Source organism: Bos mutus, chromosome 15 (assembly GCF_027580195.1).
Source record: "Bos mutus isolate GX-2022 chromosome 15, NWIPB_WYAK_1.1, whole genome shotgun sequence".
Classification (NCBI taxonomy): Eukaryota; Metazoa; Chordata; class Mammalia; order Artiodactyla; family Bovidae; genus Bos; species Bos mutus.
The window spans coordinates 41,962,000-41,978,700 of NC_091631.1; positions in this window are offsets into that span (position 1 = coordinate 41,962,000).

Below are 16,701 nucleotides of genomic sequence, written 5' to 3' on the forward strand. Positions count from 1 at the left end.
ATGATGTCCTCTGCATATAAGTTAAATAAACAGGGTGACAATATACAGCCTTGACGTACTCCTTTTCCTATTTGGAACCAGTCTGTTGTTCCATGTCCAGTTCTAACTGTTGCTTTCTGACCTGCATACAATTTCTCAAGAGGCAGGTCAGGTGGTCTGGTATTCCCATCTCTTAAAGAATTTTACGGGGTTTGTTGTGATTCACACAGTCAAAGGCTTTGGCATAGTCAATAAAGCAGAAATAGATGTTTTTCTGGAACTCTCTTGCTTTTTTGATGATCCAGCAGATGTTGGCAATTTGGTCTCTGGTTCCTCTGCCTTTTCTAAAACCAGCTTGAACATCTGGAAGTTGATGGTTCATGTATTGTTGAAGCCTGGCTTAGAGAATTTTGAGCATTACTTTACTAGCGTGTGAGATGAGTGCAATTGTGTGGTAGTTTGAGCATTCTTTGGCATTGCCTTTCTTTGGGATTGGAATGAAAACTGACCTTTTCCAGTCCTGTGGCCACTGCTGAGTTTTCCAAATTTGCTGGCATATTGAGTGCAGCACTTTCACAGCATCATCTTTCAGGATTTGAAATAGCTCAACTGGAATTCCATCACCTCAACTAGCTTTGTTCATAGTGATGCTTTCTAAGGCCCACTTGACTTCACATTCCAGGATGTCTGTCTCTAGGTGAGTGATCACAGCATCATGATTATCTGGGTCATGAAGATCTTTTTTGTACAGTTCTTCTGTGTATTCTTGCTACCTCTTCTTGCCACCTCAGCTATTCCATGTTCAAGGTCATAAGGAGCGGCAGTGAGGAGATACCCTCATCCAAGGTAAGGAGCAGCGGCTGTGCTTTGCTGGAGCAGCCATGAAGAGATACCCCACATTCAAGGTAAGAGAAACCCAAGTAAGATGGTAGGTGTTGCAAGAGGGCATTAGAGGGCAAACACACTGAAACCATACTCACAGAAAACTAGTCAATCTAATCCACACTAGGACCACAGCCTTGTCTAATTCAATGAAACTAAGCCATGCCGGTGAAGCCACCGAAGACTGGCGGGTCATGGTGGAGAGGTCTGACAGAATGTGGTCCACTGGAGAAGGGAATGACAAACCACTTCAGTATTCTTGCCTTGAGAACCCCATGAACAGTCTGAAAGGCAAAATGATCGGATACTGAAAGAGGAACTCCCCGGGTCAGTAGGTGCCAAATATGCTACTGGAGATCAGTGGAGAAATAACTCCAGAAAGAATGAAGGGATGGAGCCAAAGCAAAAACAATACCTAGTTGTGGATGTGACTGGTGATAGAAGCTAGGTCCGATGCTGTAAACAGCATAGGAACCTGGAATGTCAGGTCCATGAATCAAGGCAAATTGGAAGTGGTCAAACAAGAGATGGCAAGAGTGAATGTCGATATTCTAGGAATCAGCGAAGTAAAATGGACTGGAATGGGTGAATTTAACTGAGATGACCATTATATCTATTACTGCGGGCAGGAATCCCTCAGAAGAAATGGAGTAGCCATCATGGTCAACAAAAGAGTTTGAAATGCAGTACTTGGATGCAATCTCAAAAACAACACAATGATCTCTGTTTGTTTCCAAGGCAAACCATTCAATATCACAGTAATTCAAGTCTAAACCCCAACCAGTAATGCTGAAGAAGCTGAAGTTGAACGGTTCTATGAAGACCTACAAGACCTTCTAGAACTAACACCCAAAAAAGATGTCCTTTTCATTATAGGGGACTGGAATGCAAAAGTAGGAAGTCAAGAAACACCTGGAGTAACAGCCAAATTTGGCCTTGGAATACGGAATGAAGCAGGGCAAAGACTAATAGAGTTTTGCCAAGAAAATGCACTGTTGTAGCAAACACCCTCTTCCAACAACACAAGAGAGGACTCTATACATGGACATCACCAGATGGTCAACACCAAAATCAGATTGAATATATTCTTTGCAGCCAAAGATGGAGAAGCTCTATACAGTCAGCAAAAACAAGACCAGGAGCTGACTGTGGCTCAGATCATGAACTCCTTATTGTCAAATTCAGACTTAAATTGAAGAAAGTAGGGAAAACCACTAGACCATTCAGGTATGACCTAAATCAAATCACTTATGATTATACAGTGGAAGTGAGAAATAGATTTAAGGGACTAGATCTGATAGATAGAGTGCCTGATGAACTATGGACTGAGGTTTGTGACATTGTACAGGAAACAGGGATCAAGACCTTCCAAAAGACCTTTGCAAAAAAGCAAAATGGCTGTCTGGGGAGGCCTTACAAATAGCTGTGAAAAGAAGAGAAGCGAGAAGCAAAGGAGAAAAGGAAAGATATAAGCATCTGAATGCAGAGTTCCAAAGCATAGCAAGAAGAGATAAGAAAGCCTTCCTCAGCAATCAATGCAAAAAATAGAGGAAAACAACAGAGTGGGAAAGACTAGACATCTCTACAAGAAACTTAGAGATATCAAGGGAACATTTCATGCAAAGATGGGCTCGATAAAGGACAGAAATGGTATGAACCTAACAGAAACAGCGTAAGAGGATTCCTTTTTCTCCACACCCTCTCCAGCATTTATTGCTTGTAGACTTTTGGATAGCAGCCATTCTGACTGGCATGAAATGGTACCTCACTGTGGTTTTAATTTGCATTTCTCTGATAATGAGTGATGGTGAGCATCTTTTCATGTGTTTGTTAGCCATCTGTATGTCTTCTTTGGAAAAATGTCTGTTGAGTTCATTGGCCCATTTTTTGATTGGGTTGTTTATTTTTCTGGAATTGAGCTGCAGTAGTTGCTTGTATATTTTTGAGATTAGTTCTTTGTCGGTTGCTTCATTTGCTATTATTTTCTCCCATTCTGAAGGCTGTCTTTTCACCTTGTTTATAGTTTTCTTTGTTGTGCAGAAGCTTTTAATTTTAATTAGGTCCCATTTGTTTATTTTTCCTTTTATTTCCAATATTCTGGGAGGTGGGTCACAGAGGATCCTGCTGTGATTTATGTCGGAGAGTGTTTTGCCTATGTTCTCCTCTAAGAGTTTTATAGTTTCTGGTCTTACATTTAGATCTTTAATCCATTTTGAGTTTATTTTTGTGTATAGTGTTAGAAAGTGTTCTAGTTTCATTCTTTTACAAGTGATTGACCAGTTTTCCCAGCACCACTTGTTAAACAGATTGTCTTTTGTCCATAGTATATTCTTGCCTCCTTTGTCAAAAATAAGGTGTGCATAGGTGCATGGATTTATCTCTGGGCTTTCTATTTTGTTCCATTGATCTATGTTTCTGTCTTTATGCCAATGCCATACTGTCTTGATGACTGTGGCTTTAGAGTAGAGCCTGAAGTCAGGCAGGTTGATTCCTCCAATTCCATTCTTCTTTCTCAAGATTGCTTTGGCTATTCGAGGTTTTTTGTATTTCCATACAAATTGTGAAGTTATTTGTTCTAGCTCTGTGAAAAATACCGTTGGTAGCTTGATAGAGATTGCATTGAATCTAAAGATTGCTTTGGGTAGTATACTCATTTTCACTATATTGATCTGATCCATGAACATTTCTCCATTTATTATTTCCATATATTCCATCCATTTATTTCTCCATCTATTAGTGTCCTCTTTGATTTCTTTCACCAGTGTTTTATAGTTTTCTATATATAGGTCTTTAGTTTCTTTAGGTAGATATATTCCTAAGTATTTTATTCTTTTCATTGTACTGGTGAATGGAATTGTTTCCTTAATTTCCCTTTCTATTTTCTCATTATTAGTGTATAGGAATGCAAGGGATTTCTGTGTGTTGATTTTTATCCTGCAACTTTACTATATTCATTGATTAGCTCCAGTAATTTTCTGGTGGAGTCTTTAGGGTTTTCTATGTAGAGAATCATGTCATCTGCAAACAGTGAGAGTTTTACTTCTTATTTTCCAATTTGGATTTCTTTCTTTCTTTTTTTAAATTTTATTTAATTTTTAAACTTTACATAATTGTATTAGTTTCTTTTTCTGTTCTGATTGCTGTGGCCAAAACTTCCAAAACTATGTTGAATAGTAGTGGTGAAAGTGAGCACTCTTGTCTTGTTCCTGACTTTAGGGAAATGCTTTCCATTTTTCATCATTGAGGATAATGTTTGCTGTGGGTTTGTCATGTATAGCTTTTATTATGTTGAGGTATGTTCCTTCTATTCCTGCTTTCTGGAGAGTTTTTATCATAAATGGATGTTGAATTTCGTCAAAGGCTTTCTCTGCATCTATTGAGATAATCATATGGCTTTTATTTTTCAATTTGCTAATGTGGTGTATTACATTGACTGATTTGCAGATATTGAAGAATCCTTGCATCCCTGGGATAAAGCCCACTTGGTCATGGTGTATGATCTTTTTAATGTGTTGTTGGATTCTGGTTGCTAGAATTTTGTTAAGGATTTTTGCATCTATGTTCACCAGTGATATTGGCCTGTAGTTTTCTTTTTTTGTGGCATCTTTGTCAGGTTTTGGTATTAGGGTGATGGTGGCCTCATAGAATGAGTTTGGAAGTTTACCTTCCTCTGCAATTTTCTGGAAGAGTTTGAGTAGGATAGGTGTTAGCTCTTCTCTAAATTTTTGGTAGAATTCATCTGTGAAGCCGTCTGGACCTGGGCTTTTGTTTGCTGGAAGATTTCTGGTTACAGTTTCAATTTCCATGCTTGTGATGTGTCTGTTAAGATTTTCTATTTCTTCTTGGTTCAGTTTTGGAAAGTTGTATTTTTCTAAGAATTTATCCATTTCTTCCACGTTGTCCATTTTATTGGCATATAATTGCTGATAGTAGTCTCTTATGATGCTTTGTATTTCTGTGTTGTCTATTGTGATCTCTCCATTTTCATTTCTAATTTTATTGATTTGATTTTCTCCCTTTGTTTCTTGATGAGTCTGGCTAATGGTGTGTCAATTTTATTTATCCTTTCAAAGAACCAGCTTTTGGATTTGTTACTTTTTGCTATGGTCTCTTTTGTTTCTTTTGCATTTATTTGTGCCCTAATTTTTAAGATTTCTTTTCTTCTACTAACCCTGGGGTTTTTCATTTCTTCCTTTTCTAGTTGTTTTAGGTGTTCAGTTCAGTTCAGTCGCTCAGTCGTGTCTGACTCTTTGCGACCCCATGAATTGCAGCACGCCAGGCCTCCCTGTCCATCACCAACTCCTGGAGTTCACCCAGACTCACGTCCATTGAGTCAGTGATGCCATCTAGCCATCTCATCCTCTGTCGTCCCCTTCTCCTCCCGCCCCCAATCCCTCCCAGCATCAGAGTCTTTTCCAATGAGTCAACTCTTCGCATGAGGTGGCCAAAGTACTGGAGTTTCAGCTTTAGCATCATTCCTTCCAAAGAAATTCCAGGGCTGATCTCCTTCAGAATGGACTGGTTGGATCTCCTTGCAGTCCAAGGGACTCTCAACAGTCTTCTCCAACACCACACTTCAAAAGCATCAATTCTTCGGAGCTCAGCCTTCTTCACAGTCCAACTCTCACATCCATACATGACCACAGGAAAAAACCGTAGCCTTGACTAGATGAACTTTTGTTGGCAAAGTAATGTCTCTGCTTTTCAGTATGCTATCTAGGTTGGTCATAACTTTCCTTCCAAGGAGTAAGCGTCTTTTAATTTCATGGCTGCAGTCACCATCTGCAGTGATTTTGGAGCCCAAAAAAATAAAGTCTGACACTGTTTCCACTGTTTCCCCATCTATTTCCCATGAAGTGATGGGACCGGATGCCATGATCTGGTTTTCTGAATGTTGAGCTTTAAGCCAACTTTTTTACTCTCCATTTTCACTTTCATCAAGAGGCTTTTTAGTTCCTCTTCACTTTCTGCCATAAGGGTGGTGTCATCTGCATATCTGACGTTATTGATATTTCTCCTGGCACTCTTGATTCCAGCTTGTGTTTCTTCCAGCCCAGCGTTTCTCATGATGTCCTCTGCATATAAGTTAAATAAACAGGGTGACAATATACAGCCTTGACGTACTCCTTTTCCTATTTGGAACCAGTCTGTTGTTCCATGTCCAGTTCTAACTGTTGCTTTCTGACCTGTGTACAAATTTCTCAAGAGGCAGATCAGGTGGTCTGGCATTCCCATCTCTTGAAGAATTTTCCACAGTTTATTGTTATCCACACAGTCAAAGGCTTTGGCATAGTCAATAAAGCAGAAGTAGGTGTTTTTCTGGAATACTCTTATTTTTTCCATGATCCAGCGGATGTTGGCAATTTGATCTCTGGTTCCTCTGCCTTTTCTAAAACGAGCTTGAACATCAGGAAGTTCATGGTTCATACATTGCTGAAGCCTGGCTTGGAGAATTTTGAGCATTACTTTACTAGCGTGTGAGATGAGTACAATTGTGTGGTAGTTTGAGCATTCTTTGGCATTGCCTTTCTTTGGGATTGGAATGAAAGCTGACCTTTTCCAGTCCTATGGCCACTGCTGAGTTTTCCAAATTTGCTGGCATATTGAGTGCAGCACTTTCACAGCATCATCTTTTAGGATTTGAAATAGCTCATCTAGAATTCCATCACCTCCACTAGCTTTGTTCATAGTGATGCTTTCTAAGGCCCACTTGACTTCACATTCCAGGATGGCTGGCTCTAGGTCAGTGATCACAGCATCATGATTATTTGGGTCATGAAGATCTTTTTTGTACAGTTCTTCTGTGTATTCTTGTCATCTCTTCTTAATATCTTCTGCTTCTGTTAGGTCCATACTATTTCTGTCCTTTATCAAGCCCATCTTTGCATGAAATGTTCCCTTGATATCTCTAAGTTTCTTGAAGAGATCTCTAGTCTTTCCCATTCTGTTGTCTTTCTCTATTTCTTTGCATTGGTTGCTGAAGAAGGCTTTCTTATCTCTTCTTGCTATGCTTTGGAACTCTGCATTCAGATGCTTATATCTTTCCTTTTCTCCTTTGTTTTTCACTTCTTTTCTTTTCACAGCTATTTGTAAGGCCTCCCCAGACAGCCATTTTGCTTTTTTGCATTTCTTTTCCATGGGGATGGTCTTGATCCCTGTCTCCTGTACAATGTCACGAATCTCAGTCCATAGTTCATCAGGCACTCTATCTATCAGATCTAGTCCCTTAAATCTATTTCTCACTTCCACTGTATAATCATAAGCGATTTGATTTAGGTCATACCTGAATGGTCTAGTGGTTTTCCCTACTTTCTTCAATTTAAGTCTGAATTTGGCAATAAGGAGTTCATGATCTGAGCCACAGTCAGCTCCTGGTCTTGTTTTTGCTGACTGTATAAAGTTTCTCCATCTTTGGCTGCAAAGAATATATTCAATCTGATTTTGGTGTTGACCATCTGATGACGTCCATGTATAGAGTCCTCTCTTGTGTTGTTGGAAGAGGGTGTTTGCTACAACAGTGCATTTTCTTGGCAAAACTCTATTAGTCTTTGCCCTGCTTCATTCCGTATTCCAAGGCCAAATTTGGCTGTTACTCCAGGTGTTTCTTGACTTCCTACTTTTGCATTCCAGTCCCCTATAATGAAAAGGACATCTTTTTTGGGTGTTAGTTCTAGAAGGTCTTGTAGGTCTTCATAGAACCGTTCAACTTCAGCTTCTTCAGCATTACTGGTTGGGGTTTAGACTTGAATTACTGTGATATTGAATGGTTTGCCTTGAAACAAACAGAGATCATTGTGTTGTTTTTGAGATTGCATCCAAGTACTGCATTTCAAACTCTTTTGTTGACCATGATGGCTACTCCATTTCTTCTGAGGGATTCCTGCCCGCAGTAATAGATATAATGGTCATCTCAGTTAAATTCACCCATTCCAGTCCATTTTACTTCGCTGATTCCTAGAATATCGACATTCACTCTTGCCATCTCTTGTTTGACCACTTCCAATTTGCCTTGATTCATGGACCTGACATTCCAGGTTCCTATGCTGTTTACAGCATCGGACCTAGCTTCTATCACCAGTCACATCCACAACTAGGTATTGTTTTTGCTTTGGCTCCATCCCTTCATTCTTTCTGGAGTTATTTCTCCACTGATCTCCAGTAGCATATTTGGCACCTACTGACCCGGGGAGTTCCTCTTTCAGTATCCGATCATTTTGCCTTTCAGACTGTTCATGGGGTTCTCAAGGCAAGAATACTGAAGTGGTTTGTCATTCCCTTCTCCAGTGGACCACATTCTGTCAGACCTCTCCACCATGACCCGCCAGTCTTCGGTGGCTTCACCGGCATGGCTTAGTTTCATTGAATTAGACAAGGCTGTGGTCCTAGTGTGGATTAGATTGACTAGTTTTCTGTGAGTATGGTTTCAGTGTGTTTGCCCTCTAATGCCCTCTTGCAACACCTACCATCTTACTTGGGTTTCTCTTACCTTGAATGTGGGGTATCTCTTCATGGCTGCTCTAGCAAAGTCCAGCCGCTCCTCCTTATCTTGGACGAGGGATATTTCCTCACTGCTGCCCTTCCTGACCTTCAACGTGGGATATCTCCTCCAGGCCCTCCTGTGCCTGCACAGCCACGGCTCCTTGGGTGTGGGGTTGGTCCTCCTGGCCGCCGCCCCGGCCTTGGGCTTGGGGGTGTGAGGTAGCTCCTCTCGGCTGCCCCCACCCCGACCTTGGATGCGGGGTAGCTCCTCTCAGCCGTTCCTGCTCCGTCGCAGCCTGGCACTCTCGGCCGCTGCCCCTGACCTCAGTCATGTGGTAACTCCTCTTGGCCGCCGCCCTTTGGGCATGGGGTCCTCCCGGCTTCTGCCCCTGACCTTGGACATGGGGTAGCTCCTCTTGGCCGCACTTAGTGAGCCAGTCGCAGCCGCCTGAGTTTGGTTATGTATTTGACTTTTTTCTGGTTTCTTGAGATATGCCTGTATTGCTGTGAACTTTCCCCTTAGCACTGATTTTACAGTGTCCCACAGGTTTTAGGTTGTTGTGTTTTCATTTTCATTCATTTCTATGCATATTTTGATTTCTTTTTTGATTTCTTCTGTGATTTATTGGTTATTCAGCAGCGTGTTGTTCAGCCTCCATATGTTGCAAATTTTAATAGTTTTTCTCCTGTAATTGAGATCTAATCTTACTGCATTGTGGTCAGAAAAGATGCTTGGAATGATTTCAATTTTTTGAATTTACCAAGGCTAGATTTATGGCCCAGGATGTGATCTATCCTGGACAAGGTTCCATGTGCACTTGAGAAGAAGGTGAAATTCATTGTTTTGGGGTGAAATGTCTTATAGATGTCAATTCGGTCTAACTGGTCTATTGTATCATTTAAAGTTTGTGTTTCCTTGTTAATTTTCTGTTTAGTTGATCTATCCATAGGTGTGAGTGGGGTATTAAGTTCTCCCAATATTATTGTTTTATTGTTAATTTCCCCTTTCATACTTGTTAGCATTTGTCTTACATATTGCGGTGCTCCTATGTTGGGTGCATATATATTTATAATTGTTATATCTTCTTCTTGGATTGATCCTTTGATCATTATGCAGTGTCCTTCTTTGTCTCTTTCCACAGCCTTTGTTTTAAAATCTCTTTTATTTGATATGAGTATTGCTACTCCTGCTTTCTTTTGGTCTCTATTTGTGTGGAATATCTTTTTCCAGCCCTTCACTTTCAGTCTGTATGTGTCCCTTGTTTTGAGGTGGGTCTCTTGTAGACAATATATATAGGGGTCTTGTTTTTGTATCCATTCAGCCAGTCTTTGTCTTTTGGTTGGGGCATTCAACCCATTTATGTTTAAGGTAACTATTGATAAATATGATCCCATTGCCATTTACTTTATTGTTTTGGGTTCGAGTTTATACACCGTTTTTGTGTTTCCTGTCTAGAGAAGATCCTTTAGCATTTGTTGGAGAGCTGGTTTGGTGGTGCTGAATTCTCTCAGCTTTTGCTTGTCTGTAAAACTTTTGATTTCTCCTTCATATTTGAATGAGATCCTTGCTGGGTACAGTAATCTGGGCTGTAGGTTATTTTCTTTCATCAGTTTAAGTATGCCCTGCCATTCCCTCCTGGCCTGAAGAGTTTCTATGGAAAGATCAGCTGTTATGGGAATCCCCTTGTGTGTTATTTGTTGTTTTTCCCTTGCTACTTTTAATATTTGTTCTTTGTGTTTGATCTTTGTTAATTTGATTAATATGTGTCTTGGGGTGTTTTGCCTTGGGTTTATCCTGTTTGGGACTCTCTGGGTTTCTTGGACTTGGGTGATTATTTCCTTCCCCATTTTAGGGAAGTTTTCAACTATTATCTCCTCAAGTATTTTCTCATGGTCTTTCTTTTTGTCTTCTTCTGGGACTCCTATGATTTGAATGTTGGGGCATTTAACATTGTCCTGGAGGTCTCTGAGATTGTCCTCATTTCTTTTAATTCGTTTTCTTTTTTCCTCTCTGAGTCATTCATTTCTACCATTCTATCTTCTATTTCACTAATCCTATTTTCTGCCTCCGTTATTCTACTATTTGTTGCCTCCAGAGTGTTTTTGATCTCATTTACTGCATAATTCATTATATATTGACTCTTTTTTATTTCTTCTAGGTCCTTGTTAAACCTTTCTTGCATCTTCTCAGTCCTTGTCTCCAGGCTATTTATCTGTGATTCCATTTTTATTTCAAGATTTTGGATCATTTTCACTATCATTATTTGGAATTCTTTATCAGGTAGATTCCCTATCTCTTCCTCTTTTGTTTGGTTTGGTGGGGATTTATCCTGTTCCTTTACCTGCTGGGTATTCCTCTGTCTCTTCATCTTGTTTATATTGCTGTGTTTGGGGTGGCCTTTCTGTATTCTGGCAGTTTGTGGAGTTCTCTTTATTGTGGAGTTTTCTCGCTGTGGGTGGGGTTGTACAGGTGGCTTGTCAAGGTTTCCTGGTTAGGGAAACTTGTGTTGGTGTTCTGGTGGGTGGAGCTGGATTTCTTCTCTCTGGAGTGCAATGACGTGTCCAGTAATGAGTTATGAGATGTCAATGGGTTTGGAGTAACTTTGGACAGCCTGTATATTGAAGCTCAGGGCTGTGTTCCTGTGTTGCTGGAGTATTTGCATGGTATGTCTTGCTCTGGAACTTATTGGCCCTTGGGTGGTGCTTGGTTTCAGTGTAGGTATGGAAGCGTTTGATGAACTCCTGTTGATTAATGTTCCCTGGAGTCAGGAGTTCTCTGGTGTTCTCAGGATTTAGACTTAAGCCTCCTGCTTCTGGTTTTCAGTCTTATTTTTACAGTAGTCTCAAGGCTTCTCCATCTATACAGCACTGTTGATAAAACATCTCCTTTCGAAGACACTGAGATGCTTTGCTGGGTGCCTGATGTCCTCTGCTGGCATTCAGAAGTTGTTTTGTGGAATTTACTCAGCGTTTAAATGTTCTTTTGATGAATTTGTGGGGGAGAAAGTGGTCTCCCCGTCCCATTCCTCTGCCATCTTAGGACCGCCCCCTGTGATTTCTTTTCTGAATGAGCAAAATTTCTCTTGCTCTTTAACTACTAATTCATTGTCTTAGTATGATTTGTAATTGGATCAGAGTGCATTCTCTCCCCCCTCCTTTTTTTTTTATATTGTTGCCACATGATAGAAGAATGATTTATTAGAACAAATTCCATGACAAATCATACAAAATAACCATTTTTGAAAGACACCCATAAGACCATCTGAGGACAAACACACAGAGGTGCCTCCAATAAGCCAGACAAATAAGTTACTGACCTCAAGGTGAGGGCTGGAGGAGAGAGGAGCAGGAACTTGTGAATAAAAAAAAATGTACAGTAATCACCATGGGGAGTGAGGGGGGTGGATGGAGGTGAGGTGGATGGACAGCCACTGCTTGTTTCTGGGGGACAGTTGTGTGGGGCATGTGGTGGGAGGGGGGCACCAGGACTAGTACCTCCTCCATGTGGACACAGCAGGCTTGAGGGTGGGGCTGGGCGGAGGCCCCACTGACAATCACACCAGAGTGGATTCTCTTATAGAACAATGAAATTGAGTTGGGAGAAGCCTGGAGAAGAAACAATACAATATTTTGGTTTTCTCCACATTGGATCTATAGATCTTGCTTTGTTAAGTTAGTTCAAATATTCTCTCAGACAAAACAACAGATTTAGTAATATTCGAATGCAAATCTGTAAACCATATTCCTGGCTTGAATGATCTTAGGATAGAGTTTTCTGGAAGGGTATCACAGCTCACTTAGATTGAGCTTTAACTAAGGATTTCCTACTGATAAGCTTTCCTGAATGCTTCCCAGGCAAGCCAGATGTGAGAGGCTTGAGTTTGATCCCTGTGTCAGGAAGATCCCCTGGAGGAAGGCATGGTAACCCACTCCAGTACTCTTGCCCGGAGAATCCCATGGACAGAGAAGCCTATAGTCCATGGGGTCACAAAGACTCAAACAGAACTGAAGCGAATTAGCATGCGTGCAAGCTTGCCTGAAGTTCTTGACACAAAGCTTTAGATAGATTTTAATTAAGAGTAAGAATCTAGGCTTAGAACACAGAGCTAGGTTTAAATACTAGGGTCAACACTGATGTAATTTTAGGGAAAAAAATGTTACATTTTTGTTTAAATTTAATTGTGACTTAGAAAACTTGTTTTACCTTCCCACATCTAAATTTCATCATTAAGTGATGTATATTATTCCTATAGAATAATAATAGAAAGAGCTGATAATCAGTAGTGCTATTTTAAGTAATAGGTGAATACGAAAACAATTTTTCATCTCTAAAATAAATACTAGTGATCATACAAATGCCACAGCTTCTATCCATAATGGGGAGTAGATAGAATATTACATCACTAGAAAGGATACAAACTGATGGTGATAGTAAAAAATTTTTTTTCAGAATATGATCAAAGGAAAAACAACAAAATAGATATCCCTGTTTCAAAACTCAGAAGTACCATTTTATTATGAACTATCTATCCGTAGTCGAAGAAGGTGTCTTTTGAGTGTGGCAGATTGTATTTTCCAGTATTGGCTGAAATATTTCCCACCCCGCATGTTTTTTTGTTTTTTCTAACCTTGTCATATTCCCATTAAGCATTAGGTGGTCAGGTTGAAGGTAGGTGGTGTGAAAAGTCAGCATAGGGAATGAAATTAACCTCACATTTCCTATGACTCAGATGGAAATACCAAAGATAATTAGCAATGTCAAACTATGCATCACCATGCAGATTTGATGTTTTCATGTTATCATACTATGTTTCATGATAAGAACGTTTTAATTTCAAAATGTGCTAAACAATCATAATGAAGAAAGTTTCATAAAAATAAAAACAAAAAAGAAATCTCATTAATAATAATCCCAAATATCAACAAAATATAAAGAAAGAAAGCCACACCCCCAATGAGCTTGTAGGAAATTCTCAGAGATCAAGTTTTCAGTTCCTATAGTCTTCCCGCTTTGTCCCCTGAACTCCAGAGCATGCAATCATTTGGTCATGTCCCTTGTGTTCATGTCCACAGTGCCACGCATTTTGCCTGATGCTAAGGACAGAGAGGTAAAGGATGCCGTCTTTGACCTTTGAGCCTTGGCTTACGTCATCAGTATAGTTCACATCAATCAGGTTGTGTTAAAGAAGGGTCTAGGTCTTATTCACATTTGTTCACTCTGTCAAGAACAGCAGTCAATTTTAATTGTAGTAGAAAGTTTAAATGTAATTTTTTTCCTTCAAAATATGGTCAGAAGGATAAAGAGAAAATGAGGTTAGGTGAAAAAGAATCCGAATTATTGCCTAAACAGGGCACTAGTATTTCTTGATTGACCTCTATGCACAGAATATTATTCCAGGAATTTGTTCCCCTGTGTAATCCTTACCTCAGCCCTATAAGGCAGGAAGGAAATTAACCTCACTGAGCTTTGTAGAAATAAAGGTGTTATACCCTTCTGACCCATCCCCCTACTGCAGCCCGGTGACCTGGGCTGGTCACTCATTGGCTTAGCAGTCTTCCATGACTCTCCACTTCCTTGGGAATAGTGTCTAAAGCCCTCAATTGACCAACAAGCTATGAAGCTGGTATGTCCTCAAGTCTCAGCCTCATTTCTTGCCTCTCTTTCTCCTACTCCCTTCTCTTTTGAAATAATGCTTTTCCTTCAGTTCCTTCAGCATTCACCATGCCCTCTCTCTCTCTCTCTCTTTCTCTCTCTCTCTCACTTTATTTTTAATAATTCAAATTGCAACCCACTCCATTATTCTTGTCTGGGAAATCCCATGGATAGAGGAGCCTGGTGAGCTACAGTCCACAGGGTCACAAAGAGTTGGAGATGACTGAGCGACCAACACAAACACACACACAGATTTTTTGGCCTGTGCTGGGTCTTCGTTGTTGTGCGCAGGCTTTCTCTAGTTGCTGGGAGTGGTGGGTATTCTCTAGTTGTGGTGTGTGGGCTTCTCATTGCGGTGGCTTCCCTTGGGAAGCATGGGCTCTAGGGCGTATGGGCTTCAGTAGTTGTGACACACAGGCTTAGTTGCCCTGTGGCATGAGGGATCTTCCTGGACCAGGGATCAAACCCGTGTCCCCTGCCTTGGCAGGCAGATTCTTTACCACTGGACCACCAGGGAAGTCCACCATACCCTTTTCTTAAATTTGGAATGCTTTTCATTAACTGTTGAATGAAGGAGTGAATGAATGATTGAATAAGGGATATTACAGAGAGGATAGGAGCCTGTTCAGGAGAGGGATTAGTAGTAGTAGGGGGATTAGGGAATTAACCACAAATTTCTGATAGTAGATAAGTTCTTGTTGATCACAAGATGTAGCACATATAAAACCAACATTTGATTTCTTCCCTTTACTAGTTGCCATTTGTCTTTAATATTGGCAACACATTCTCTAGGAATCTTTTCTACTCTCAAGTTAGTGAAAACTTCTGCTATATGGCATAGAACTAGATATATGCACTTCACTTCTGTAATGCTCATCACACTGATGACACACACTTTTATGTCTTTCTTGTTTGCTTCTCTTTCCCCAGCACATAGCTGGGGACACATCGTAAACACCACTGGCAGTTACTCTTTCTGTATTTATTGATTTAAATTACATACAGTTACTCCAGGACATACAGCTGAATTGTTTTTCTCATTGGTTTGGTGTTTTATTTGCCCGTTTCTTTCTTTCCTTCTTTCTTTTCTTTCTTTCTTTTTTTTTTTGATTGCAGAGTGTCAAAATATTCTTTATTGATCCAAATGAGTAGCTGCAAATGATAACAGTTAAAAAAAACATAAAAAGAAAAAAGAATTTGACTTGCAATTTTAAGAAATTGCTTAATTAAACAGGATGCAGAAATCTGAAATGAGAGCAGTGGGAGGTATATGTTTCAAAGTAGAATCACTAATGAAACTAGTAACAACTTACACTCTTTAATTGAGAAGCACTTGTTTCTTTCACATAGTATAAGGAGTGGTTGGAGATTTTATAAATTCCCTACCTTCTCTTCTAGGGTGAATACAACTGTCAGGGATTAGAGATACTCTCAAGTGAAAAATGATATTATCTAATTAAATAAGAAAATTAAAATAACAACTATTCTGATTCTCAAAAATATCCCTCTGGGCACATGCTCTGTGGAGCACATGTCTTTGTTTTCCTTTCTTTTACCTTACTTCTCATCTTTCTCTCTTTAATGGCTAATTCCTATCCATCTTCTACCTGTCAGCAGTGGTACCTTGGCTATCTAAATGACAATCATATTAGACAGTGTGTACCTTGGCTATCTAAATGACAATCATATTCCTAGTGTCAAGTAAAAGGGCAGTTGACAAATGGTAGGAGCTCAATAAATGCTGTTGAATAAAAGAGTGAGTGAATGAGTAAATGAAGGTGTGTTGGGGAAATTCAGGGTAGGATGTTGTTCAGGGAAAGACCAGGAGTAAAGAGATGAGGAAATCAATCACAAAGTGATGTTGTGTTCTGTGACATTTAAACTTTTCAAAAGGTGCAGCATTACCTAGCACCTAGATCTTGGTTGCTAAATTCCATTCTCTAATAAAATGGAGAGAAAACCTTAGAGAAATGGCTGATTTTTCTAAGGCTGGAGCAGGTAAAATTTAAGATGAGTTTGGAGTAACATGTAGGGCTAGAAAATAAAGACGTGTTCAAGGGGCCATTAAATGTGGGCTGAACTTACTTTTATCTAATAGAAAAAAATAAGGAAAAGGAACCAGAGTAACTTTAATATGAAGAGAAACCCGGCAGATGCTACTCTAACCAAGCAATCAAGGTTATCATCACCAGCAACACATGTTGATATCATGGATGTCCTGGGTACGATGCAATGAGAAACACACCTTTCTTCTGGGATATTCTTCCAAAGAACATGAACCACAAGAAAATATCAGATAACCTCAATTGGTGGAAGGTGTAAGAAATATCTGACGAGCTAATCAAAAGTGTCAAGGTCATGAAAAACAAGGAGTGACTGAGAGGCTATTAAAGAATGAAAGGGGACTAAGGAGAATGACAATTAAATGTAACTTGGTATCCTACAACAAAAGAAGGATAATAGAGAAGCTGGTGAAATCTGAATAAATTCTCTAGTTCAGAAATTTCACTGAACCAATATTAATTTTTTGTTTTGGTAAGTGGGCCATGGTTATAAGATCTTAACACCATGTGAAACTGGGTGAATAGTACATGGGAATTCTGTACTATCTTTGAATCTCATCTAAAAAAATCTAAATTCTTAAACATAAAATTTCAAAACAAGAGGTCACACAAGGTTTGACCATTTAGGGGACTGCAGGGAGTAGA